Here is a 26966-nt window from a genome sequence, read left to right as displayed (position 1 = left end):
TGTTGGAAAGGATGGTCAGGGAGGCAAAGCTTAATGGATTAAGCAAACATCTACTGCAATTTAAATCATATGGTGAAATGGGAAAAGCAGCATCTCCTTTTGGGTTGGAATGAACCTCAAGTGGATCACCCAATCCTATCTGTCTAGTGGCAAAATTTATTTAATTCTTCTTTCAGCCAGTCAGGAATGCCAGTAATCATTACGTTCTGACCTTTTATCTGGTATTATTTTTCAACAACAACAAAATATAAATATAGGTGCACAACTTACTATGGAATTGATTTTGTCCTCACCTTGCCTTTCTCTAGATTATGTGTTTTGCTTCTCAAAAAAAGAGGACAGGCATTGCCAGCAGAAAAATGTGAAGGGTTTATTTGCAAAATCCGTTTCCAGTACAGAGATTTCTCATTTGATACCTTTGCTTAAACCAAAAATCTTCCTTGGTCACAACCAATATAATCAAAGAGCTTGCTTAGCTTGGGTTTGAATGGGAAATAAGAAAAAAGGACTCCAGCAAAGCAGGATCTCTCTCACACATTTGCAATATGTGTTTTATTTTGCTTTTAGAGTTTGCTTGGAGAGGAACAATAATATACTTCTCTGGCATATCACAATGGAACAAATGCTAAGGCTGATTAATGCAAAGGAAACGTTGGAGTTTGACTAGCAGTGGATGCAACCATTGGCTAACCCCTGATTTCCCAAGAAGCCAACTTTTCATTTTAACAAAATTCTTTATTTAGATTCACATTCCACAGTACTTCTGTGTCTGAGCATGGAGAACAATATTCAAAAGCCTGTTCTGTCTTTAGCTGTTCCAGTTTTAGAATAGTTCTTTCCATCTTCGCCCAATACAAACTTGGCATGTGAACTATCTACAACAACTCATTCATGATGATGCTGTCAAGAGCTGGCATCTGCCAAACTCCTATTAGCTGGCTGAGGCTGCTGCAGACCTGAGCCCCCTCCTCCACTCACTAGGCACTACAAATGATCATTTGGGGTTAGGCTGCCAGAGAAGCTGGATACCTAGCTTCCATGGAAGCAACTGCCTATATAATGCCTGGCCTGACTTTGCAAAGTGCCATCAAGGCATTATGGGGGCTTCTTATATACACAGTTCTACCAGTCTTCTAGAAGACCACCACATTATTAAAACACATGTTCCTAGACCTGTATGTTTTAAATGGAGGAGGGGTGTTGTCAGTTGATTTAAAATGGGCCAGATGTGTATTGCCTATTCTGTCTCTAATGAATACATTACATATTTTCTGCTGCTCCTGCTGACAAGTTTTGCATGGCTCTGCTTTCTACTGTTTTTATGACTTTGGGAGGGAGGCAGCACCATCTTTCCTACTTGAAAGCCATGCTGGGGACTCCATGGAAACTCCCGGGTATTAATATTTGCAGAATTTGGGATGTTGTGTCTGGGAGTTGATGTGAAATTGACTAGAATTCTGCCCATTTCCCCTTCTAGCTCAAATAACAAACAAACTGATAGAAGTGTCTAACCAGGGTTCTAGTCTTCTGAAAAACTGTTAAAGCCTTGTCCAAAAGTAGTCTAATCAACAAGGTTGGTGGGTTGGAATATGGCCCAGGATCAGGAGGGAGAGAGTTCTCTCAACTTGCTATGTGAGGTCCTCTGCTTCACTGAACAACCCAGCTTTGTCCTACCAACCAGTTTGCAGGAGAATTTTTGGACACCCAATTTCAGAAATAGCCCAAGTGATAGGTTACTAGACAGAGCATCTCTGTGCTGGCAACTTGTCTCTGACAACTTGATTGGTGGCTAAAGCCTCCATCCCAGGCACCCACTGTAATGGTATGTGGGAAAGACCTTTGGAGATTGGGCAAAGATATGCTGCCTCAGGAAGAGGCAACCTAAGAGGGAACATAGCCCACAGCTGCATAGTGGGTGGAGTAAGTGGCTCAGGAGGGACCCTCCCTAAGTTATTGGACTGTAAAGGTGACAGCGGGAGAATTGTACTTTCAGACTTGCAAGATTCTGTTAATGTAGCCTTACAATAAAGTAGAATTAGCTTATCTGGTCGTGTTTCCTGTCTGGTCTACCTGGGAAGGCTGACACCCACTCCCACTCGCCCAAGCCCACCCTGCACCACCTTAAGAAAAGCAATTGGTGTGATTTTTCCAGCCAGCTGTTAATGTTGAGTGGGAAGGAAAACAAAGCTAGAAGAATCTACCAATCACTGCCCATAAATTCTCACAGTAAAGCTGTAAGGACAGGACCACTCACAAGCCTCCTTACTGAAGCAGATTACAGGGCTCTGATGACTCTAATTAAATATTTATTGTTGCTGACCTATCTTGTCACATACTAGTATAGCTTACAGCAATATTTGATTTTGTATATGCCTAGGTGCACAGATAGCTTTTTAAAGATGCAAATCAATAACATATATGTGTTGGATGTTAACTGGGCACAACCCAGTTAAAATTAAGCACTTTTGATCCTCTTTATTTCAACTAACTAGATTTACAGCCCATGTGTTACTCAAGCTTATTGTGTCTGCTTATTATTCAGAAGTGAGTTCCCTTCCATTCAACAGGGTTCCCATTGGAACATCAAAATTAAAACACTGCAACTGAAATGAATTAATTTCCAAATGCTCAGTTGGATCAAGATTGTGCCAGGAAGTCCTGGGGTAAGTGCCAAGGTCTGAAGTCACATCGGGGACAGTCTTCAGGTGCTTCAGGTCCCAGGGGAACCTAGCAGAAACACCACTTGGCAACTGTGAAGGTCTTTTCCACAGAGCATGTCGCAATCATTTTTCATCCTGTGAAGGAGAGAAGTGAAAGGAATGTCTACTATTTGTTTAATTTCTGTGATTAAAAAAAGTGCACTAAACCAGCAACATGGGAATATGGGTCTTTTCCTTCTCCCTCTACTTGCAACATAAGAAATGGGGGGATGTAATGGTATGTGGGAATGACCTTGGGAGACTAGGCAAGGAGATGCTGCCTAGGAAATGGTCAGATAAGAGGGAGCATAGCCCACAGCTGCATAGTGGGTGGAGCAGGAGGTTCAGAAGTGACCCTCCCTAAGTTATCGAGCTGTAAAGATGATGGCGGGAGAATTGTACTTTCAGACTTGCAAGATTCTGTTAATGTAGCCTTACAATAAAGGACAGTCAATCCTAAAAGGTAGAAGCCATCCACAACTTCAGAATCTTCATTGTCAATTCTAAGCTTGGTTGCTGTACCTGCTGACATTGGCTTCTTTATATTTAATATTAGTCATATGCTTTCTCTGTGTTCCTTCATTTTCATTACTAGAGCTTACAGATCATTTGCATTTTCAGCTACCAGAGTAGTGTCATCAGCATATCACAGGTTACTGATGTTTCTTCCTCCAAGTTTAAAACCATGCTCATCTTCTTCTAATCCAGTTTCCTTCAGTGTATGATCAGCATATAGGCTGAATAAATAAGAGAGAGTATACAGCCTTGTCTCACTCCTTTGCTGACCTGGACCCACTCTGTCTCACCACATTCCATCTGTACTGTGACTTCCTGTTCTGTCTATACATTACTTTAGGACCTATTTTAATATTAATTTTATCCTGAGTTTTTTTATGTTCTGTTTTTGTTTTTGAAATTCATGAGCCACCCTAAGCACTTACCAGAATATAAAATCAAGGTATAATCAAGTAAACAAACAATTCAGCCTTCAACATTGCCTCCTACTGTTAAAATATCACCTGTAAAATGGGAAGTTGAATATCAAGATATCTCAAACATTACACGTTGAGATGGTAGACATGACAGATGAAGTCAATATTCCTTAACAAGTCAACTAGCAAGTCATTCATCATAAAATTAGTTGCCAATTCATGCCATTCATAATAAAACAGGCAGGTGTTTCATGCAACAAGTATCGGTGGTTGGAGCTTATCTTAAAATTGTGTGTAATATACTTCCTGCAGTGACTGAATGCAAACATACCAAACAGTGTACTATATAGCCAACCATACAAACTGCAGGCAAGCCAGCAAGGAGCTTCAGGAATCCCATTTCCTACCCAATATTTATTTATTTATTTATTTATTAAATTTTTCAACTGCCCATCTCCCCCCAATGGGGGAACTCTGGGCGATTCACAACAAACCTTAAAAACATAAATATATATAAATACATAAAACATTAATTAAAAACATTACTAAAAAGGAGAAGGAGAGTCCAAGAGGATGAAAAATCTGAGGCTGAAGGCAGAAGGCCTCTATAGGGCTAGCCATCCCCATGCTTGAGGTATTCCCTCCCCACCCCAGGCCAGGTGGCAGAACCAGGTCTTCAAAGCCTTACGGAAAGCCAGGAGTGAGGGGGCCAATCTCACCTCTGGGGGCAGAATGTTCCAAGGAGCAGGGGCTACCGCAGAGAAGGCCCGCCTTCTGGACCCTGCCAGTCGAAGTTCTTTCACTGAGGGGGTCCGAAGCATGCCCTCTCTGTGTGATCGAGTGGGATGGGTTGAAGTCATAGGGGAGAGGTAGTCCCTTAGATAACCTGGTCCCATGCCATGTACGGCTTTAAAGGTGATACTTTCAACTTTACTTACTTTCACTTTAAAGGTGATAACCAACACCTTGAATTGGACCCGGAAGCAAACTGGCACTCAATGCAGCTCGCGGAGCAGAGGCATTAGATGGGCCCTCCTTGGGGCTCTAACAATAGCCCACGCGGCTGCATTCTGACCAGCTGTAGCTTCCAGATACTCTTCAAGGGTAGCCCCATGTAGAGCGCATTGCAGTAGTCTATCTGGGAGATAACAAGGGCGTGAGTGACTGTTCGAAGGGCATCCCAATCCAGGAAAGGGCGTAACTGATGCACAACCCGAAGTTGTGCAAAGGCCCTCCTTGCCACGGCTGCCACCTGCTCTTCAAGCAGGAGCCGTGAGTCTAGGAGGACCCCCAGATTATGCACTGGGTCTGCCTGGGGCAGAGCCACCCCATCCAGCACCAAAGATGACAAAATCCCGGATACAGAGGAGCCATTAACCCACAGCCACTCCGTCTTATCAGGGTTCAGCCAAAGCCTGTTGTTCCCCATCCAGACCCTTACAGCCTCCAGGCACCGTGAAAGGGTGGCCACAGCATCACTTACTTCACCAGGGATGGAGATGTATAGCTGCGTATCATCAGCATACTGATGATACCTCATCCCATGATGACGGATGATCTCGCCCAGCAGTTTCATGTAGATGTTGAAAAGGAGTGGAGAGAGAACTGAGCCCTGCGGCACCCCACAAAGGAGGGGCCAAGGATGCGACCTCTCGCTCCCTATCACCACCAATTGGGATCGGCCCTGGAGAAAGGAGGCGAACCAGCACAAGACCGTGCCACCCACCCCCAATTCCCTGAGCTGTCCCAACAGGATACCATGGTCAACGGTATCGAAAGCCGCTGAGAGATCAAGGAGAGCAAGGATGGTCGCACTTCCACCATCCCACTCCCGCCAGAGGTCATCCATAAGTGCGACCAATGCCATTTCTGTTCCATATCCGGGCCTGAAACCTGACTGGAAGGGATCCAGATAATCCGTTTCCTCCAGAACGCTTTGGAGCTGTGATGCCATCACTTTCTCAACCACCTTCCCCAAAAAGGGGGGGTGGGAAACTGGATGAAAATTGTCCAGCACAGTAGGATCCAAGGAGGGTTTCTTGAGGAGGGGGTACACCAATGCCTCCTTAAAAGCAGCTGGAAACACTCCCTCCTGCAAGGATGTAGTAACCATCACCTGGATCCAACCATGTCACCTCCCGAGCTGCTTTCACCAGCCAGGAGGGGCATGGGTCAAGATGGCAAGTGGTGGCCTTCACAGTCCCCAGGATCCTGTCCACTTCCTCAGGAGCAACAGGATCAAACCATTCCCAGATAACTGGGTAAGAAGAGTCCCCCGGCATCTCCCCAGACCCTGCCTCACACTCGGAGTCTAACTTGGAACAAATCCGAGCGACTTTGTCTTGCAGATGCTCTGAAAATTCCTCTGCACGGCCCTGCAAATGAACCCCCACATCCCCCTTACCAAGGAGGGACCTAGTGATCCTAAACAGGGCTGCCTGGTGGCATTCTGCGGACGCGATAAGGGCAGAGAAGTAGTGGTGCTTCACCGCTCTTATTGCCACAAGGTAGGCCTTGATAGCGGCTCTAACCTGTGTTTGGTCAGATTCAGTCTTTGTTTTCCTCCAGCGGTGCTCTAGATGTCTCTTAACCCTCTTCAGCACCCTCAACTCCTCCATGAACCACGGGGAGTGTCGGGGCCAATGTGGCAAGAGAGGTCGCATAGGCGCGATCCTGTCCCAGGCCCCGGCCGCCTCCCTATTCCAGGCAGCAGCCAAGGCCTCCGCTGGACCGTGCAGCAGATCCATGGGAATATCCCCCAGCTCCTTCTGAAACCCTGAGGGGTTCATCAGGCGCCGGGGGTGGACCAATCACAATATGTTGTGATTATCGCATGATTTTTCTCTGTGTTCATAAAAAACTAATGTAGAAAAATGATTTCTTACTACCCATCCAAAATAACAATATTAGTGCAGTGAATCTGTACGTGGAATCTTCCAGCAAAATCAAGGGACCTGCCATCTCAACTAATTTTAAGATGCCTAAAGGAATTAATATTCATATGCTGAACCATATTTAGATTCACAACTGTAAAATTTTGATAAGCCCCAAAGGAAGTTGCTGCATGCTCAGATTTTGCACTGATTTATGGCTAGGGCTATCTCTCTTACATTATTTGCATTTTGCTCACTCACTTTATCAGCTTCTGAGATGCTCACATATGCTATGTATCACAACAATTCCTAACTATAAAATCCAGTTAAAATGATAAAAACACATGGTCATGTAAGTCCTAAAAGCAAAAAAAACAAAACCATAACCACCAAGGGGAAAAAAAAAATCAGCATCCCTATCACCCCTCCTCTAACACCTCAGTTAAAAAGGATGGTTTTCAGTTGTTTCCAGGATACCAGTAAGGAGAGATCCATTCTAAATTCAGAGGAAAGATAATTCTAGAGGGTTGAAGCGACCATGGAGAAGGCTTCCCTTTGTGCTGCCGCCAGCAAACCTTCCCACCCACCTACTTGGAGGACATAGTCCTGTAAAACAGAGCCCTTTAAACCAGCACTTTCAGTTGTATCTGGAAGCTCTCTGCTAGCCAAAGCAGCTCCCATGAGATAGGTGTAATTCTACTAAAGCAGTCAAACGGCCACATTATGACCAGTTGCAGTTCCCAGCAGTCGTCAAAGTAAAATGAATTCTAGTAATCAAGTTTTGAGATCATGAGGGTATGAGTGACTATCTCTAGAACAGAAATGGCAAAAGCTCAGAAATGGCAATAGCGGTCCTGGCCATGGGCTCCATCTGCTGTTCCAACAGGAGCTATGATTCTAGAAGACCATCCCCCCTCAACATCCCAGACCACCTCCCTCCATAGTAGTGCAACCCAGTAAAGAACTAAACATGGCATTATATGGGATCTGGGATCTGGGTGTTCTCTGGATAAACAGCCATTGTCTAGCTGGGATTTGATCTGAGCCTGTTCTGTCCAATTCCTAACAGCTTCCAGACTCCAGGTTGGTCAGGACAGCCACAGCATCTCCTGCACAGTCCAAAGTTAAGATATACAACTGCGTGTCACTGACATATAGAAGATATACCTCACCCCAAACTGATAAATTGTATCTTCCAGAAGTTTCATCTACATGTAAAGTAAGATGGAGGAGAGGGCCAAGCGACCAAGGATTTTATCTCTCATCCCCCTCTACCACCAAGTGGACCTACACACTCAGGAAGGAATGGGACCATTAATGAATCCTCAGTCCTCACAGACACTCCAGAGAATACAATAATAAATGGCACTGAACACTGTTGAGAGGTTCTAGCAGGATCAGAAGGGCTTCACTCCCTGCATTCAAGTCCCACTGCAGAACATCCATGAGAGCAACTATTGTCATTTTTGTCCCATGCCCAGGCCTGAACCCAGACTGGAAGAAATCCAGATAATCAGATCTTTCAGGATCTTGTGCAGATTAACTGCAAACATTTTCCCAACAATCTTCTGTGAAAAAAAGCTGTACAAGGCCAAGGGAGGGCTTCTTCAGAGGGGGCGCATCACCACCTGCTTCAATTACAACTCTCACCCGAAAGAAGCATTCACTTTGAATCCAAGGACCTGCTCCCTCCCTAGCAACTCAAACAAGCCAGGAATATTACATATCCAACCCACAAGTGGTTGAGCTCACACTACCAAAGACTATGTTTGCCCTCTTTCTACAGGTTCAAAAGAATTCCAGATGATGTCAGAAGAAGCTGCCCCAGTCATCTTAATGGATTTTGTCAGTACTGAATTCAAGCAAATATGAGCGATGTTGTCCTCAAAGGGATTTTCAAATAGTTACTGCAGTCTTATGGTAGGTCTGGCCCTATTTCATGATAAATACAGTGACTTGGCCAGATACTGATGACATAAACATAATTCAAAGAGAAACAGTTCTGTGAAACAGCCCATTTTTTACTGTTTATATATTTGATATTTTTGCAAGAGATTCTTGCAAAGGAAGGAAGGAATCCAAACAGCCCCCCAAAAACTGTTCAGATTTTAAAACAAGATTTCATCAAGCAAAAAAACTTACATTTTTCACAGAACTGCTTCAGTTACTGCATGCTACTTCTGTAGAAGCTAAAGACATTAGACACACTGCACAACATGCATAGAAACAGATTCTAATTTCAGTTTGAAAGGCTGCTCAGTTTTTCTTACCTAAACAGTTGCTGACCTCTAGCGTTCGCTCAACCCTTCGTCACAAAGCACGAGACAGAACAAAAACAAGAAACATTTTGCAAAACAGAGCAGCGGATAAAATGAAGTGTGCATACGTGGGGAAGGTACTTCAGGAACCCTTTATATGTTTCTGTAAGGAGGTTTGGTTGCCAATGGTTTTAAAACTGCTACAACAATTATCAATAAATGTTCTTTTTCCTGAAACATCCATTTCTGGGAAAGGTAGTGTTGTTTTTAACCCAGTCCAGCACACATCTCCTGCAGTTCCAACCCCACCCAGGATGCTTACTATAAACGGTTAAAGATTGGAAATCGTGCACTTCCTCTCCCTTACACCAGCTGCTGATCTTTGTTCCCTTTCACCCCACTAAGAATGTCAGGTCTCAACTGCTCCAAACCATGGACTTAACTGATACATTCACACATCTTTAGATTCATTTCTTTTTCCAAAAGATTTTTCATACTTCAGCAAGCTGAAACTTTGCCACTTTTGCTGACAGCTCCTTCTTGTGGATGGATGATGCCATGAGAAACCTGTGGCCTTTCAAACGCTGCTCTGCTACATATGGGTGTAGTTCAGCAGCATTTGAAGAACCATGGTTTCCCCACACTTGATCTTTCCTACCCTAAGTGAGCCTCTATGCCAGTGCTTCTCAACCTTGGCAACTTTAGAATTCTGGGAGTTGAAGTCCACACATCTTAAAGTTGCCAAGGTTGAGAAACACCGCTCTACACTAAAGGTTAAGAAATTGTGAATTTGTGGAAATGGCAAAGCTGACCAGTTTGGTCAAGGAAAAAACAATAAAGACTGGAAACCTTATATGGACTTTTTGTTGAAAGAAGAAAAAACCAAATTGATGATTGATAGATTTGGGGACTAAAAAGGATTAAAGAGGGAGGGGAAAGTATAAGATGGCAACTACTTGATAGAAAGAAGAGCGGAAGTCATAATTCTATATTTTCTTTCCTTTTTTTCTTTCTCTTCTTTTTTCTTATTTTCTATCTTCCCTTTTTCTTATTTTTTCTTTAATTTTTATACTTCCATTGTATTCAAAAATTCTAATAAGGAGAGAGAGAGAGAGAGAGGGGAAGGAAGGAAGGAAGGAAGGAAGGAAGGAAGGAAGGAAGGAAGGAAGGAAGGAAGGAAGGAAGGAAGGAAGGAAGGAAGGAAGGAAGGTTGTGAATTATGCTCAAACTTAGCTGATAAATTGTTCTCTCTTTTCCAATTTTAAGATACATCTTTAAGACTTATTTTTTGAAGCCAAAGCTCAAAATCTATTTTAAGTTCCAAAACTCACTTTTAGCATATTTAAAATTAGAATAACCCAGTCACAGATTATGTACGGAGTACTCGTCTTTCTCCAGTTATCCCAGCAGGAATAAGAGGCGTGGGTGTCTTATAGGGAGGCATTAAGAGCTCTCCTTTTAGAAAGCGTTAATTCCTTCAGTGTCAGTTAGGAAGTGTTTGGATTTTTCCAGCTCTCTCCAAGCTCTCAGGGTGAACTTGCTGTTAATACTTTTATTCAGTTACTTGACTGGGTAGTGGCCGTAAATATGCCTTCAGAGTAAACATTGGTGAGGAGGCAAAGAGACTCTCCATACAGGTGGTGCCAGTTCTGTTACCCAGAGGCCCACTTTAGCCCTTTTCACAGCACGGCTGACCTAAGCCTCAAAGGTGGCACCTTGATGCATTGCGTGCTTGTCTGCTAATTGAGCAATTGCCAGCGCCCTGCCCAGCCAAATATCTGCCAGCATATTTTAGCCATCCGATTCAACATTATACAGATCTTCAAAACTGTGGGAACAGTGTCCGCCAGGAAAGTTCTTTTGCTGGTCAAAAATGGGTGGGCCAGTCAAAAGATAATTTGACTTTGTAGCCCTCTAATGGCCACTGTGATGTGAACACACTATCCGCATGGTTAGCAGTGGGTTTAACCAATCCCAGGTTGAGCACTATGGTCCAATTTATTCCAGCCATCTGCTTGTAACTGCCTACAATGGAATCGAGAAAGCCACAAAAACCAAAAATGTAAAATGGACTGTGTTTCTCTGTCACACCGAAAGCTCTTATGCTAGCTACCTTGAATGGCTCCGCTTGCATTTCGTAATACTTGGAGGTGTCTTAAAGAGAAATCTGTGCAAGAAACAGTCACCGTTCTGAGCAATTGGAAAGGATGTGGTCAGGAGATGCTTCTGGCCTTGGAAAAATGCCTAAAATTCAAGTGAATTGCTGCACATAAACGACAGAATCATAGAATTAGGAAGATTGTTTACCCACATGTCAAACCCCCTGCTCAAGTGGAGAAATCCAAATTAAACCTGACGGATAACTATCTTGTTTCTACACGAACACATTCAGTGAAAGGAAACCCACCGTCACTCTACATAATTGGTTCCACTGTCAAACTTGGAGCGTGTATTGTCTGGAGAGGAGAAACTGAATGCAAGTATTCACCAGAAGATCCCTTCCATTGGCTGATGTTTAACATTTGGAAGCAAGCAAGAACTGCTCTCTTTGGATTAAGAAAGATCGTTGGTTTCCATTGTTTCTATGTTGAAATGGACTGCTTGCACATTTGGTCTTTTTGTTTTGAATATCTCTGTTTTTAATTAGGTGCACAACATTTTCCAGCCAGGACTGCATTTGGCTTTTAAGAGGAATGCCTGGGGCACATTGCAAAAAGCAGACAAACTAGGGCAAAAGGTACGTTGGATTTCATTTCACTTACATTTAATTGAAAGTAAATTAATTAAATAAATACAGTTAATATAATTACTCTTCGTGTACTTAATCATATCCAACTTTTGGAGGGTTCTGGGAGTTGCATGCGGCGCTGGGGCCTTAAATTGTGCTAGGCCACCATTATGGGCTGCAAACGTCTAGTTCACCACTAGATGGCAGCAGGATGATGGAATTCTCTATATCTCTTTGCTGTTATCTAGAGGTGATCTGCAACCCTGGCCATGGGGGCTGTGATTGTGTATCCTGTTCTAAATGAAGAAACTTTCTTCAGTTTAAATGTTAGTTAATGTTTGTTGGCTGTTAATTTTATTTCAAACTCCATTGGTTACAGAATGTGGAACAGAAATTATGTGCACCTAATGGCACTTTCTGGAAGGTTGAGTCCTCCTTGATTCTCCTGAAGAGAAGAACCTAAATTTAATAAAGATCAATAGAAAATAGTTACAAACACAAGAACCAATTCTGTGCAATGCTTAGTTTCTCCGTCTTGTCAACCTAGCTACCACTGAAACCAGTCCTAAAGATTTGTTCTTTCCAATTAATGTGTGCTAGTGTCAAACTTGCATGTCCATATGTATATGTGTATGTATTCTATTCATTCTTTTTAAAAGGGCAGAAATATGAATTACATTAATAAGTACTGTTTAAAATTAGATTCCTTTAAAACTGGGTACTCAGGTTATATTTAATTTGACCCCTATCTGCAGATATCAACCATTCTCACATGCATAAAAATATACAAATTCATCCATGAGCATGCATATTCTCTCTCTCTCTCTCTGGTTCCTCTTACAAGGACAAAAGGCAAAAGAAGAAAACAAGCTGGAGATGGGGAAGCCAGGAAAAGAGATAACTGCCCTAGGAATTTAAAAGAAAGATGGAATGGAGCCGGATGGAGAGGAAATGTTAACTGCTTGCTTTGCTTCCTTGTACAGTGGTACCTCTAGTTACGAACGCCCCTCCTTATGAATTTTTCAAGATACGACCAGCTCCGGCCCCAAAAATTTACCTCAATATGCGAACTCCGCCTCGAGATACAAACCGGATCCACGGCCATTTGCCCTGCTGCCACACGGTCGCGGCTTCCTGTGGGCAAGATGGCAGTAGCAAGGAGACGTTCAGTGAGGCTTGTGGTGTGTTTTGTGGCATTTGGAAGGTTTTTGTGGCATTTGGAAGGTTTTTGAGGTTTAAAAATAAAATGCATATGTTTCAGAACTGTTTAGCCGTATTTACATTGAACCTTATGGGGGAAATTTACCTTGGGGTGCGACCAAATTTGGAGGGTGGATTAGCCGTATTTACATTGAACCTTATGGGGAAATTTGCCTTGTGGTGCGACCAAATTCGGAGGGCGGAACGGATTAACCGTATTTACATTGAACCTTATGGGAAACTTTACCTCGACTTGAGACCAACTCAAGTTGCAACCAGAGTCACGGAACAGATTAAGTTCGTAACTAGAGGTACCACTGTATCTTGTTTCCATATTTAGTACTGGTCCAGCTCTAAAAAGTATTAGGTGGGACAGTATTATTACATTCTGCAGTATTTTTATGGAGAGCATTTGGAGCACATAAAAATGACTAACATATATCTTAGCTATGTCCCATAGTTTCAGAACAAGCCTAGAATGTGGCTAGTGATATCTGTTATGGAAACACTACTCTTTCATTGTGGAACCATGTTGAATTCCGAATATCCATCAAGATGAAACATGATCCATGCCTATCACCCAGACTTGTAAATCTGGTGCCCTCAAAATAAATTAGAATTACAATTCCCAGAATCCCCAACATTTAGCATACTGGCTGGGAATTCTAGCTAGTATAGTACCAACACAATCTGGAGGTTGTCTTGTTGGCAAAAGTTGGCATAGTTTAATTTTCTTATTTTCTTGTTGTCTGTTCTGGATTGCTATTGTAATTAGCCTTGCAGTGTACCTTGACAACAAATGTTTCACTCTTTCAATTTGGCATTTCTGAATGACTTGACTTAACCCACAAGCTGCTTTACTATAATTAGCTCTGAGTGAGTTATGAGCTGGAAAAACAATCTTAATATACTTGGGAATCCTGCAAATGAAGTTATTGCATTTCTCCACTTCTTCAGCTTCTTAAGAAATACATATTCTGCAAAGATAGATTTATGCATTGCCTGCTTTTTTAAAATCATGATCTTGATTCTGTTCAAGAGTCCCAGTTTTTCTCTCACATACATATTAACATATATGTTTGCCCACACATACACATATACACACACTTTTCTTTAGTAGTCATAATATTTTGAGAATTAGAAGAATATTTTAAGGAAGTGTTTTGGAACTTGCACAACCATAGCACTTCTGTGGTATTCATTAAAGCAACCTGAATTTTTTTAGGTGACTCTGAAAAAGATGCAGCTGCTTTAATGAATGCAAGAAAGGTGTTGTGCTTCTCCATGGTCCAAAGTACTTATTTGAAATGTATTTATTTTTATGTATTTATTAGATTTATCTCCCACCTTTGCTCCAGAAACTCAAGGTGATGTGCCTTGTACTCTTCCCCCACATCTACTTGCCAAAAACAAGTCTGTGAAGTAAATTGGGCTAAGAGAAAATGACTGGCCCAAAGTCACCTAGTAAGCTTCCACAGATCACTGGAGTAGAAGGCTGGACTACAAGTCTTCCCAGTCCTAATCTGTAACTACAGTACCACGCTAACTTTCATTTTGGAAGGATGCACACCCCTGAGCAAAAAGCAGGTATTTCAATTTTGATATTTCTTTGAGAAACAAAAGAAAAAGATAAACAGAAGAACATGCCTATGGGTTTCATGCCATGTGTCTTTTACAGAGGACAATATTCTATTTGAAGAGTTGTCTAATCAAAGTTCAGGTGAAAGAGAAAGAATTCTTAAAGGAGAAACAGCTTGAAGTTGCCCCCAACATTTGATGTTTGGACAGCAGACAAAGCAGGATTGCAGTCCCCACTGTGATAAAAAAAGAAACATAGATAAATGTATAGATCTCTCTATAAACAGTATTGGAGCTAGAGGTTTAGATATTAAGAGATCTTTAAATGGATAATCATTTATTTGAATAAATTCAGAGAGATAAAATCTCTAAAATAACCAAAGTTGCAATAGGTTCAGCCAAGTTAAACACAGTTATATCTACCTGAGCCTCCATTCACAATCCCAGTTCCTAGCTAGGAGAGAATCATGACTCATAGTGCTTAAGATATAAATTAGCCCTAATTTAACTATATTTAACTTGACCGCTTAACCACAAACCTGTCTCCAGCATGGTTGCCTTGATATGTGATATAGCTGGAATGAGAGAACATTTTGTTCATCTAAGATAAACTTACAAGTTCAGTTTGGAAGCAGCCACCAGCTTTTCATGTTGTATCGGTCTAGTTGCCTGGGTCACGTATGGAAGTTATAATCCAGTATTCTCAGGAAGCCCTGTATTGGGAAAGTGCATGCTATAATAATTGTGCTTTGGCATAGTTGACAGAATTAATGCAATTAAATTAGAGGCATCATTTCGCCCATTACTGTATCTACACACACAAAGAGAAACATCCATTTGTTGCCTTTCAGGTGGACATAGGCAAGGACAGATGTAGGTTCTCAGAGATAATAGAAAATTTGAGCCCAGGATTCCATCTGTCTCTTTTTTCTTCAGATGCATACGTGAGACTAGGCTGAAGCTGCCATAAGTAAAAGATGAAGCAGGCACGTAAGCAGAGAGGACAAAAAGCCAGGAATCTTATCTAAAAGATGCTTTTGAGGAGGTAGATAAGAAGGAAACAAGTCATTAAGGAAACAAAGAAAAAAATGTCACCTGAACCAGACAAAGGAAATTGGGCCTGAGCACATGGAAACCCCCCCCCCCCCCAAATCCAATCAATAGCTACCAGACTTGTAAATTAACAAGGCAGGAGTAGCTGCCAGTCTTGTGAATCAACAAGGCAAGGACTTTGGGGGATAAAGGGGTCCTTGAGTTGTCCTTGAGTCATCTTTGGATCCAGACTTGGCTGTTTCCGATCCTTGCAGCCTAGTTGAGAAGAACGTGGGTAAGTGTGGATGTGTGTTTGTGTGTGTGTGAGAAAGAGCAAATGTAGATTGTAACCAGTAAAGTTTTGCTGTTACTTTAAATTCACTGGGTCTCTGTGTATTCCAAAGAACCTGTTATGCCTCAGCGTTCAGTTGAAAGTGATGTGTGCATGTCCCTAATTACTTCCCTCCTGTTGCCCAGGGCTGGGTGTCTTGTCTGCTCTCTAGAAAACCCAGGTAGAAAGCAACAGGGGCTTACAAGATCTGCATGCCTCAACAGGGTGTGAGTGAGTGACCATAAGCCAGTGTTGTCCAAACCTGGCCACTTTAAGATGAGTGGACTTCAACTCCCAGAATTCTGGCTGGCTGGGGAATTCTGGGAGTTGAAGTCCACTCATCTTAAAGTGGCCAAGTTTGGACAACACTGCCATAAGCTGAACCTGGGAGCCCCTGTAACACACAAACACCCATACTGGTTTGCCTGTAATTTGTTACTGCATATGCCAGGGTTGTACACAGAAATCTCGCACAATGCCCAAGGAAGGCCTCCAAATAACATTTTTAAAACTTCCCAAGTCTCACAAGATCATCCAATTTCATGAGGTTTTGATCGCTTCAGCCCTGAAATGTCATGGATTGTCATCTGAAATCTCATAAGATTTTGTTTTTCTTAGCTACACTTGTACAAAATACCAAAATCAGAACACAAGATCTGATAGAATCTCATGCAAGAACACTGAAAGCTTGTATGATTCGGCCCATTTTTTAAAAAAGCATTAATTACATAAGTATATATTGCATTTTGGGATTGTGTGGATGCTATTTGGGTGTCTTGCCATCCCTGCAGTTTCTTGGCAAGGGTTTTCGAAAGTGGTTTGCCATTGCCTGCTTCCTAGGGCTGAGAGAGAATGACTGGCCCAAGGTCACCCAGCTGGCTTCATGCCTAAAGCAGGACTAGAACTCACAGTCTCCCGGTTCCTAGCCTGGTGCCTTAACCACTACACCAAACTGGCTTTATTTGATTGACATAAGATGAACCAAAACTGAGAATCTGCTAACTTTCCCAAGAGAACTAGAATCAACTGCCCCCAAAACTAAGCTTTGCTGGATCTTTTCTGTTCAGAAGAATATACACGCTGAGTTTCAATTAGAGATCTCTTTGGAGGGAGAGAGAATATCACTTCCAAGCCAATTCTTGCTCCTGTTGTACTGCATCCTTTTTGAAGGCCTGAAGTTTGCCCATCTCTGTTTCTGGTCTGGTTTTTTTGTTTTTTGTTTTGTCCTCAGCTCTATTACTGATTTTCTGTGCCTCAGCACAGAGGGTAAGAATTCTTTTTTTTAGTGACCCATAACCACTATTTCTGTGGAGTGCAAAATAGAAAATAATTTATGTATAGATTGCACATGTACTAATTACACACACACACGGCTCCTTGCCAGTGCAGTAATATATTTACCCATAAATAAAAGCTTTTGCTGTGTGTGTGCATGTATATATCTTCTGTTTTGTGGTGAGGGTGGTAAAGCTTCCAGCAGTCACTGGCTGAGGTCGTGTGGCATTACATCACGTTCATCAACATTCCAAAAGTGTAGGGAACAGTTGACCTTCTACAGTTTATTTTCTATATAAGAAAGAAAAACTGTTTCTTTGGCTTGGAGCAAGATCATATACAGCCCTAGGGAAAGAGATGGTTCTGTAGGGAAGCTGTAAGCTCAGGAAGAAAACCGAAACAATACTGAACAGGGTAAAGACCTTGGAGAAGAACAGGAGAAACTAAGAAGTCATTTGTTGCAGGTGATTATTTTCTTGCACTCAGTGGTTCTGTGTGATTCCAAAATGTAGCTTTTTCACGCTCCTAAAGGTTGTTGTATTGACCCCTTTATCATCTATGTTCTTTCCTTTACCTAGGAAAAAAAGAAGCTTAACAGGAAGGTTGACTGATATTCAACTTCAAACAAACAAACAAAAATAAATAAATAAATAAGAGGATGTTATTTTGCAAGCAATTGTCTTAACATAATACTGTAAATCCTGTGGAGTCCTTGGGGTTCTCTGAGCTTGGTTATTTTCTTCCAGATGTTTAGTTACCCGGCTAGGTATCTAGCCAGGTAATGAAACGTCTTCTATTACTCCATAATAGAAACATATTCACTTCTATTGGTACTGTAAATCCTAACAGAAGAATGGTTACACTGTCAGTGAATATACTGCTTGTTTTACCCCCTGCTTTAGGAGCCAAATGGAGCCTTGCCTTAAAGAGCCAATTACATTTCGGCGGGGCAGATGGGCTTACACCATCCTGCAGGTATGAGCAGAAAAACTCTAAATGAGTCAGCAATCATTTTACAGAAAGAAAAACCAGGCCTGCAGAGATCAAACACCCTGTCTCAAAGTCAGAGTCAGAACAGAATGCTATTTCATGATTGCCAGTTTGCTTACATAACACCTTCAGTACGCATGCCTCTTTATGCTGCTTTACAAAGAGCCATGTATTTTGTAAGTAAGCCGCATAAGCAAGGCGCCCTCGATGTAGGTGGTTCTACAGAGTGTAAATTCTGACTCTTAGCTACATGGAAGACCACAGAGATAAGGGAGGGGTTCAGTATTGACCTGGGAAGAATATATGTCAATACAGTTATGTGTGTTTAGGCTTTCTTTCAATTATGAGGAAAATCTTTTCATTTTTTGGGTACTTCCATTTCCATTTCCACTCCCACCCCCCAAATTTTTCCCCCTGCAGATTAAATTCCATACATTTTATACAGGACATTCTCTCTCTCATAGGCCTACATTAGGTTATACAACCCCTCTCTTTGTTGGGGGAAATATTCCTCTCTTTTGCTTGACCACTTTCACTATTGTACCAAACCTGCCACTTTTTGAGATCACTGGAGTATCTAAACTGATCACCTTTGCTGTTTTCTATGTTCTACAGCAGGGTACCTCAACCTTGGCAACTTTAAGACGGGTGGACTTCAACTCCCAGAATTCCCCAGCCAGCCTGAAGTCCACCCGTCTTAAAATTGCCAGGGTTGAGGAACCCTGTTCTACAGGGTACATAGGAACAAATAACTTTGTTCCTACGTACCCTGTACATAGGACCTGCAGGTGACAGGGTAAAAAAAAATAAGATGGTGGCTTTGATTTTCTAATCACAGTCACCATCTTTATTTTTTTCACTTCTTGTACCTCTCTAAGGATCCGATAGGAGACATAGGAATAGAAAGTTCAGGTGGACAGTTCCCCATATAACTACTAGAAAGCAATGAGGTACATCAGCAATGGAGAATAAGGACTGGAGAAAGGAAGAGAAAGTAAGAATATATAGCATTGTATACAACATGTTATAATGTAATAGAAAACAAGAGAGGATTTTGCTCTGAGTTGAATACAAACTACAATTTGATATAGTGAAAGAAAACAAAGAAAGAGGACAATGACAGCAGCAATAATCAGGGGAAAAACATGACTTCAGTTAATATGCTGCCCAGGGTCACATTGTGTGAGATGGGCAGCAATATAAATTTACCAAATAAATATGCAGAATTGCATTTAAAATACAGGAAATACAACAAAGGGTTATTCAGTAAAGACTGCAGACTTCCAGATATAAGGGCAGTAAGAAGTAATTTAAGGAACATGGAGATCTTTGAATGGCTCAGTTTAATGACAGTGGAAGACGAAATATCACAGGTTAGGAGATATCCCATCATTCTTACTTCTTTCCACCACTTAGGAGCAGGAAGAATGGAAAGCACAGGACAGAGTTAAATTAATTCTGCTAACAGGGTTTGAATAGGCTGTCATCATTCCCACCTGCCCATCACCATCCTTTCCACCTCCAGCACCAACATAATCTCTTTTGGAGGCCTTAAGATCAAAGTTGCACTTCCCTTTCCCCAGCAAAATCTCCAAGCAAACATTTGTTGAATGCATAGGATAATATTGTATGTAGCATTGGATTCCTTTTGGAGAAAATGGTGATGGAGCAAATAACATAGACCTTACCTGTATCCAAAATCTAATCTTTGGGAGATAGAAATTGACCCAAATTGATTAGTAATCTTAGACATTCTTAGACAGTCAGAGATGTAATTTCCGCTCCCCTTTCCTCCCACACAGAGAGTCCTTTGCAGAAGGGCTCCCTGGAGTCACCTGCCTGAATGGTAGAACAGAGTGGCTTCTTATAGCTATATGTTCGGCTTGGGGGGAGGAAAGCAAAATCCTGAAGCAAAGGAGTTTCAGAAGAACTGTCAAGCCTGGAACATTCACATGCTCAGGTAAAAGAAAGAACTCTTTATTAAAACAGGAGTTATTTGCTTGTTTGCAAGTATAAAGAGCATACATAGGAACAGAGATGAAGAGAAACTACTGGTAATGCAGCAAGGATATGAATTTGGATTAGAGGACAAAGCCATAGGAAATTCCAGCAAGAGGTTCCTGCTGACCAAAACACTGATAAAAAGGAAAGGGTGCAAGAGAGATTCATCCTAGCAGGTTACCTTCAGAGTTATCACTGCAATCTTGTGATGATAGATTTCTTACCATAGTGACAGGAAAGCTTTCTGATGTATGTCAGGCTCCCTGCCCCCCATAACCTTTTTGGGGGGGTTATATCTATCTTTTAAACAAAATAGGAAACAATCATGGCACAACATGCCAGTTTCCAACATTGGATTTTAATTTCCTCAAATGCCTCTGAGCTCCTCATCAACTCCTTAGCATTCTTAGTAAATAAAATGGAGGACGTGTGCAGTCCAGTGCTTTGTTTGGAAATGTTCTTATCCGCCCAGAGAAAACACAAACCTAGCTTGATGGGGGAGCTATGTAGGCAACAGAAAGCATCCTCAGTGGTTTGACTTTAGAAAAATGGGAGTTTTGTTGTTAGATGGGCATGGCAACTGTGTTTTGAATGAACAAGCTTCCCCATAGTAGCCATTTTGTGGAATTATCTACAGTTTAGCAGCAATCCAGGATCAGTTCTAGCCTAAATATGGTTCCTTTCTGTTCTTTCCTAGCCTTTTTTTTTTTCTTCTCTTCCACTTTTGCTTGGACAAAAGAGGAAGGGTACTTAGCATTACCTAGAGAGGCATTACTTAATGTCAAAGCTTTCCCAGAGAACATGGGAACTGGCTTGTTATTTATCTAACCTGCTGAAAGTGTATGAAATCTTCTATGACAGAAGAGTCTTGCTTAAAAGACAAAACACTGCAGTGTGAAAATGGCTGTTTTACCACCAAATTTCGATGTGCAACCTTGTAACATAGTTACAAGGGGAAAAAAAACATGTGGTCTGCAGGTTGCCCACTTTTCTTCCATGCTGTTTCAACTTGTTTCCTTGTGATTCTATATCAATGTTTTTATTATTTTCTTGCATGCAATCCTGATTGCATTTTACTTTCTTTCAGGAAAAAAGGCGTGAAACAAAAGAGAACCCTGACTCCATACAAAAACAACCCCCAGTATATATCTTTCATGTAATTATTTGTGCCTTTCTTTATAAGCTTCAGAAACGGTGTTCTTGCTCAACAGGTTAGAAACATTCGCTCACTCCTGTTTACTTGATAAGATATTGTATCACTTGATATATTTGCTCTCCACTAAGACACCACACCCAAGCACCCACCTCACACCTTCCAAAGCAATGGAAATGAAAGGCTCTTTGTTTTTCTAGGCAATTTTAATCTGACAGTAGGAATAAAAAGGTGTTGAAAACGCCTGACTGAAGGGCAGCTTCTCAGTGCTCATGAAAGCAGTAGGGTGGAAGAGGAGACACACAACTCCAGTTGAACAGAGAATACTCTGTTTCCCTTTGCCAGCCTGGAGCTCTTTGGGGTTGATTTCCCCACTGACTTGGAGGAGCCTCTTTGAAGAGCTAACCTGAAATAATCTGTTGTGATAAAAAGGCTTTGGGCTTCACCAAAGTCAGTACAAGGGCAAAGAACTTCATGAAACATTTCTGGTCATATAGCCCAGGGAGCCAAACTATGAGGGATTATTTGGGTATCAAACATTCCTTCTCTCTTCATCTTCATACACCCTACTTCCATATTTGCATTGTGTTAAAAGTGTGTAATTAATATAGAAGAAGCAATTAAGTTTTAATTGGAGTCATGTTTTTATAAAGACTGTTTTTAAATGAGTTTTAACATCTTTTTCACCTAAGAATAAAAAGACAGGTACTTACACTGACGGAATACATAAATTAAAATATCTATTTAATAGATTGAGTATTAAAGCAAAGGGTGGCAATCTTTTCTTCTTTTCCCAACATAGTTTTGCTCTGGTGCCATTTTAGGATGTTTAATGACCCATGTGGTAGTTGATGTGGTCAGAACTAGGATCCAGCCAGCTCCTCTTGGCCACTTAAGGCTGCTGTGGACATGTCCCCTCCCCTCCAGTCATTGGGCTCTGCCCTCTGGGGCCATTTTGCCTGGGGCTGCAAGAGACTGGACACTTCCACAGCAGCCCATCTAATGCCTGACTGGTGCTTTCAGGGCTGATCAGGGCTCCTCGCATTCATAAGCTTAGAGCTCTTCTGAAAGAGTGCTAGAGACCTAAACTGAAAAAACGGGAGCTGTGCTGCCCAGAAGGTCAACTGCAGCTGGGAGAGTAGGCCAGCTGTGTTGCTGGCTCTGACACCAAAAGTACATTACAGATATTCTGCTGCTTTTGTGGCAAAGGGCCTCACGGGACTGTATTTTTACTGTTTTTATTACTTTAGAAGGGGCAGCACCATTTTGCCCACTCTGATGCCATGTTTATGGGCTATTTTTGCTTACAGCCAGCCAGTCCACTTACAACTGCCGCTGCTTTTCCCTTGAGGCTGGAGCTTGCTTGGTATCAGCTGCTCGCTTCCACTTCACCTGTGCTTCTGTACCAACCAGTGCTAACCCAACTGACAGCTCCCAGGGGGCAGGAAGGGGAGGAGACAGGGGTGTCCCTAGGGTATGGTCAAAAAAGACAACATGGCAGCCATGACAGCACAATTGAAGCTCTGTCCATTTTTTACGTGCAATGAACAGGCACAGCTTTGATCACACCATGATGGATACCATCATGACTTTTTCGACTTTTTGACTTTTTTGACTATACCTGGTGGACACCTCTGGCAGGAGATGAAACAGGAGGGAATACCTCCAATGGTCCTTGTAAATCTTCATCCATGTCTGTGATCTGTCCACCAGGCTATTTCTGAACACGTGTCTCCCTCCTTCCCACACGTCACTTTCCACCCCTCTTTTCAGCAAGGATATTTTTGGATGCAGGTTTAACACTCTTTCAAAAGAGTGCCAGACTCATGTTCAGAAATAGCCCAAGTGACAGGGCCCAAAGCAAAGCACCTGTGACTTGGTACTTTCCTACAATTGCTTAACCCTGCCTCAATGGCATTGAGTAGAGTGACTGATGGTTCTTCCTGCTGGCAGGTGAAGCTCAGTGGGTGGGAGACGAAGCCAGGGGAATCCAGCCAAATCCACCAATCTCTTTCCTTAACTTGTCCTACATTAGAACTGTAGGGGCAGTACCACTCCCCTGCTTTCTTCCTGAAGCAGAATAAAGCTTCCCAATCAGGGCAGAGATGCCACCTATTTTTCTGCCTTCTACCCTCAATGACTGGAGGCTAGTACATTAATGCAAGCATCCGGCCATGCCTTTACAAGAATTGTAGTCCAGAAAACCTTCAACCCCCAGGTTAAATTGACTTGTTTATTTATTTATTCATTCTTTCATTCATTCATTCAATTGCCTTTCTAGACAACAGGTTCCCAACTAGCCATGCTCCCTTTTTTAGGCCAGCAAAGTACTTAAGTAAGTGTCCTTAGGCTCTGAAGACCACTAACATCAGCACATTTCAGTGTCTTCCCAACAACTGTTCTTGAGGGCAAATACAAACAAAAAAATTCCTTACAAGCTAAGGTTGTGACCTTATGCAGAAGGATCTATTGCAGGGTTTCTCAACCTTGGCAACTTTAAGACATGAGGACTTATGCTGGCTGAGAAACTCTGGGAGTTGAAGTCCACATGCCAAGGTTGAGAAACTTTGATCTACTGAATCCATAGCTCATGCCCTACTATCCTGTGCTTTCTACAAGGACACAAGGACCTGTTTTATAACTCCCTATTTGGCAAAGCACCCAGACAGTTTTGACTGGTGCAGCTACTTTTGTGAGACTAGTATGATTTTGTCTCCTTAGATGTGTCTGAATTTTGTAGTAGACATGCTCTGATTGCTTTAATGACTTAGCTACCATTTTATGTTGTCTTACTTTGTTTGAAATAGAAACTGTTTGCTTAGTTGTTTCCTTGTAAATTCTGGTGAGTGATCGCAATAAAGATATTACCATTATTACCTTTCTATACAAGCAAGTGCATAAGGCAGAATCTATTTTAGGACAAATTAGTATCTTTCCATACTCTTAATTGTTATGCTTGTACGTTTTGGAAGGCAGTAACCTTTATTACTGCTCTAGAAGGCAGCAACTCCCCATATAGACACAGTGTCTATATGGGGAACATTAGGCCTAGTTTGTGCTCATTGTTGTCCTCACAAGAGCTACTGTCTGTTGAGAGTGAATTGCTTCTTGCCCCATCCTTGGCCTGCTCAGGTGCTTCTCAGCGACCGACCCACTTGCCTGTCTCAACCATAGGAAAGCTACTAATACGTATATCCTTATTTTGAAAGTCCATGCATATGCAGAGACTTTAACAGAGAGCCATAATTACTCTTGCATCAGATTTGGAGGCAGTTCACACATTCATTGCACTCCTATATTTCAGCCTTCACCAAGTGGATGTCCCCCAGATTGGTTAGGCTTCAACTATCATAATTCTCAGTCAAGCTGGCTGAGAATCTGAGGAGTTGAAATCCAGTTCAGTTTCACAGCAGGTGGGGAAGCTGCATTCACCCTTGGAATCAGAAGTATTGATTAATTAGATTTATATCCTACCTTCTGTGGAGGAACTCAAGGCAGTGTGCATAGCACTTCCTCCTATTTTTTCCCACAATAATGCCATGAAGTAAATTAGGCTGAAAGAGAGTGACTGGCCCAAAGTTACTCAGCCAGCTTCTGTGGCTGAGGGTGGACCAGAACCTGGGTCTCTGCACTCTTAGTCCAACCCCTTAATCACTACACCACACTAGCTCTCAGATGCCACTGCTTCTGTCTGTCTTATCCTACCACATCCTCTGTATCTTTAATCATTTCTGCACTAGCCGTTTATAGCATTTTCAAGAGTTTTCTAAACATTATGGTGCCAAAATAACAGTGATGAAAGCATTTGTTATCTCACTTCAACAATGTTTGGGTGATGCTATGAAGATGCTATGAGTCACCAGTGTGAAAATGACCAGTGTGTGTGTGAGAGAGATATAGAACAGGAGGCATAGAGAAAGAGAATGAGTATGTGTATGATTTTTTTTTCCTCACATGCTTTTTAATTTAATTTAATGTAAAGAGGTAGGATTGATATAAATTGTGCATCTGTGGGCACTCATACATTAAAATGTAACCATTAAATCACTGAAAGTCATAATTTTACTTTCACCCAGTTTAATCTTTGCCCTAATTTAATTTTTGTTCAGTTTCCACTCACTTTTAACATCTTTTAATGTGACTTCCCCTTTTGTAAGTATGGCTTTCAACATGCTGTTCAAAAGCCAGTGTAGACTTGATCAAAGTTGTGCACTTTTACTACATATATAGATAACACAAATTGTCCTAAATTCATACACATTTCTATCAAGATTTCCTTTCCTCTGTGATTAGTGGCAGTATGAATGGAGACAATTAAAATGGCAGATGTTGACTCCTACACCCAGCCAGTGTCCATACGTGCAGTAGAACATATACATAAGGGCTCAGATGTGTATATCTGCATGCAATTCACATTAAGACATATAAATTTCTCTATAGACATTCCTCTATATATTGTATATAATATGCATACTATATGCTAACATTGGACATAGTTAGAACTAGAACCTAAGATTCAACTACATTTCTACCTCTTTCTGTGTATACATTGAATGATACTGAACAGCTCTATAGTGTTGTGCACACAAGCTAAAAATGTTTTATGCTTGTTTTACTGCGATGTTTATAGTTCATTGAACTTGACTCAACCCTAATGCTTCCTTTGTCTACCAAACATCAGTCATGCTGATAAACCACTGTTCTGATAAAGAATCAATGTGTTTGTTCATGCCACTAACAGCTTTCTTCTCTTTAATCTATCTTTACAGCTTGAGGATAGGGCACATAGAAATATTTGTACATTTATTGTTGTATTGGCTGCACACTTAAATCGAATAGGAATGAATAGTGTTTCTTCATTTACACTCTACTACCATCCATAACAAAATTGCATTTTGCCCATTAATAATATTTTTTCTATTTTCCCTTTCCTTAAAGGCAAAAAGGTTGATTTTTCAAGTCCCTTGAACAGTGAATCTCCAAAAAATCTTGTACTAGTGTTGGTCTTGAAAAGAAGTCCTGCATTTGACCCGTAAAATATTGCACTAGGGTTTGGCCTTGATTCATTTCCTTTTTTCTTGGAGGAAGTATATTATGTTATCATCAAACAGTTCTCCTGTACTTTCCTTAGGGTTCTTCCACTTCTTTTCAAGTCTTAATAAAACTGCCTTTAAAAAAGCTACTGAAGAATAGCACAGATTTCATGGGTTTAGACTGTTTTAGTGAATATTTCCCTGTGTCGGCTTCCAGGTGTTTTTGAGTAGAGCACCAGCCTAATCCCTTCTAGATGTGCTGGGATTACAATTCCCAGGATTCCTAATTGGCAGGGGCCGCGATCATACTGGCAGGGGTAGGAGGCATAATTCTGAGCTTCAGAATTGTGTATCAGATAGGTGAGCCTATTAACATCTAACTATTTCAATTTCTTCATTATCTATCATATCAGTGTCATTTTAAGAGTCTTAATTTAAATCGGGTAGTTACCTTATTTACTGCCGTAAAAAGAGTCCCGTCCATTGGTTAAGATGCAGAAAGTAGATTCAGGATGCCGTGCAATGGATGAAGTGGCCTCTCAAGCACAATTTTTAACACTGATCTTTCCATTTGTGCTGAAATGCTCTTTGGCTTAAAAATATTGAAATATTGGTGCAGGAGCACTTTTTAGGGAAAAATATTTTACCATAATGTAAGCCAAAAACAAACTATGGCAAAGAAGTGGGGAAATGGTTCAGCAGCACTAAAGAAGAAAGGACGATCAGTGAACGTTTGGGCTTCCTCTGGGACTACTTCTCTGATGTAGGATTAAGGTTGCCCTAGTGCTGCTTATTGCCCAGGAGGTAGAGCAGTTCACCAGTGTTTAATAGCCAATTTTTAAAAAAAATATTACCCAAAGCCATCAGGAGAGGAAGAAGAGAA

The 26966-nt window shown here is 41.5% G+C and overlaps 1 long non-coding RNA gene across 1 annotated transcript; it reads right to left on the bottom strand.

Annotated features, from left to right (window-relative positions):
• Window positions 1–353: 353 nt before the first annotated feature.
• On the bottom strand, window positions 354–26966 carry LOC112542216 (uncharacterized). Its single transcript, XR_015798525.1, has 3 exons — window positions 26535–26966; window positions 14885–14981; window positions 354–2795 (listed from the first exon to the last, which is right to left on the bottom strand). It is a non-coding gene; the product is annotated as an uncharacterized LOC112542216 (long non-coding RNA).

This window comes from Python bivittatus, unplaced genomic scaffold, assembly GCF_059951505.1.
Source record: "Python bivittatus isolate LINGU-HERP-01145 unplaced genomic scaffold, Pbiv_v1 ctg000700_np1212, whole genome shotgun sequence".
Classification (NCBI taxonomy): Eukaryota; Metazoa; Chordata; class Lepidosauria; order Squamata; family Pythonidae; genus Python; species Python bivittatus.
The sequence above is the reverse complement of the archived record's forward strand: the minus strand, read 5'-3'. Positions and strand labels throughout refer to the sequence as shown.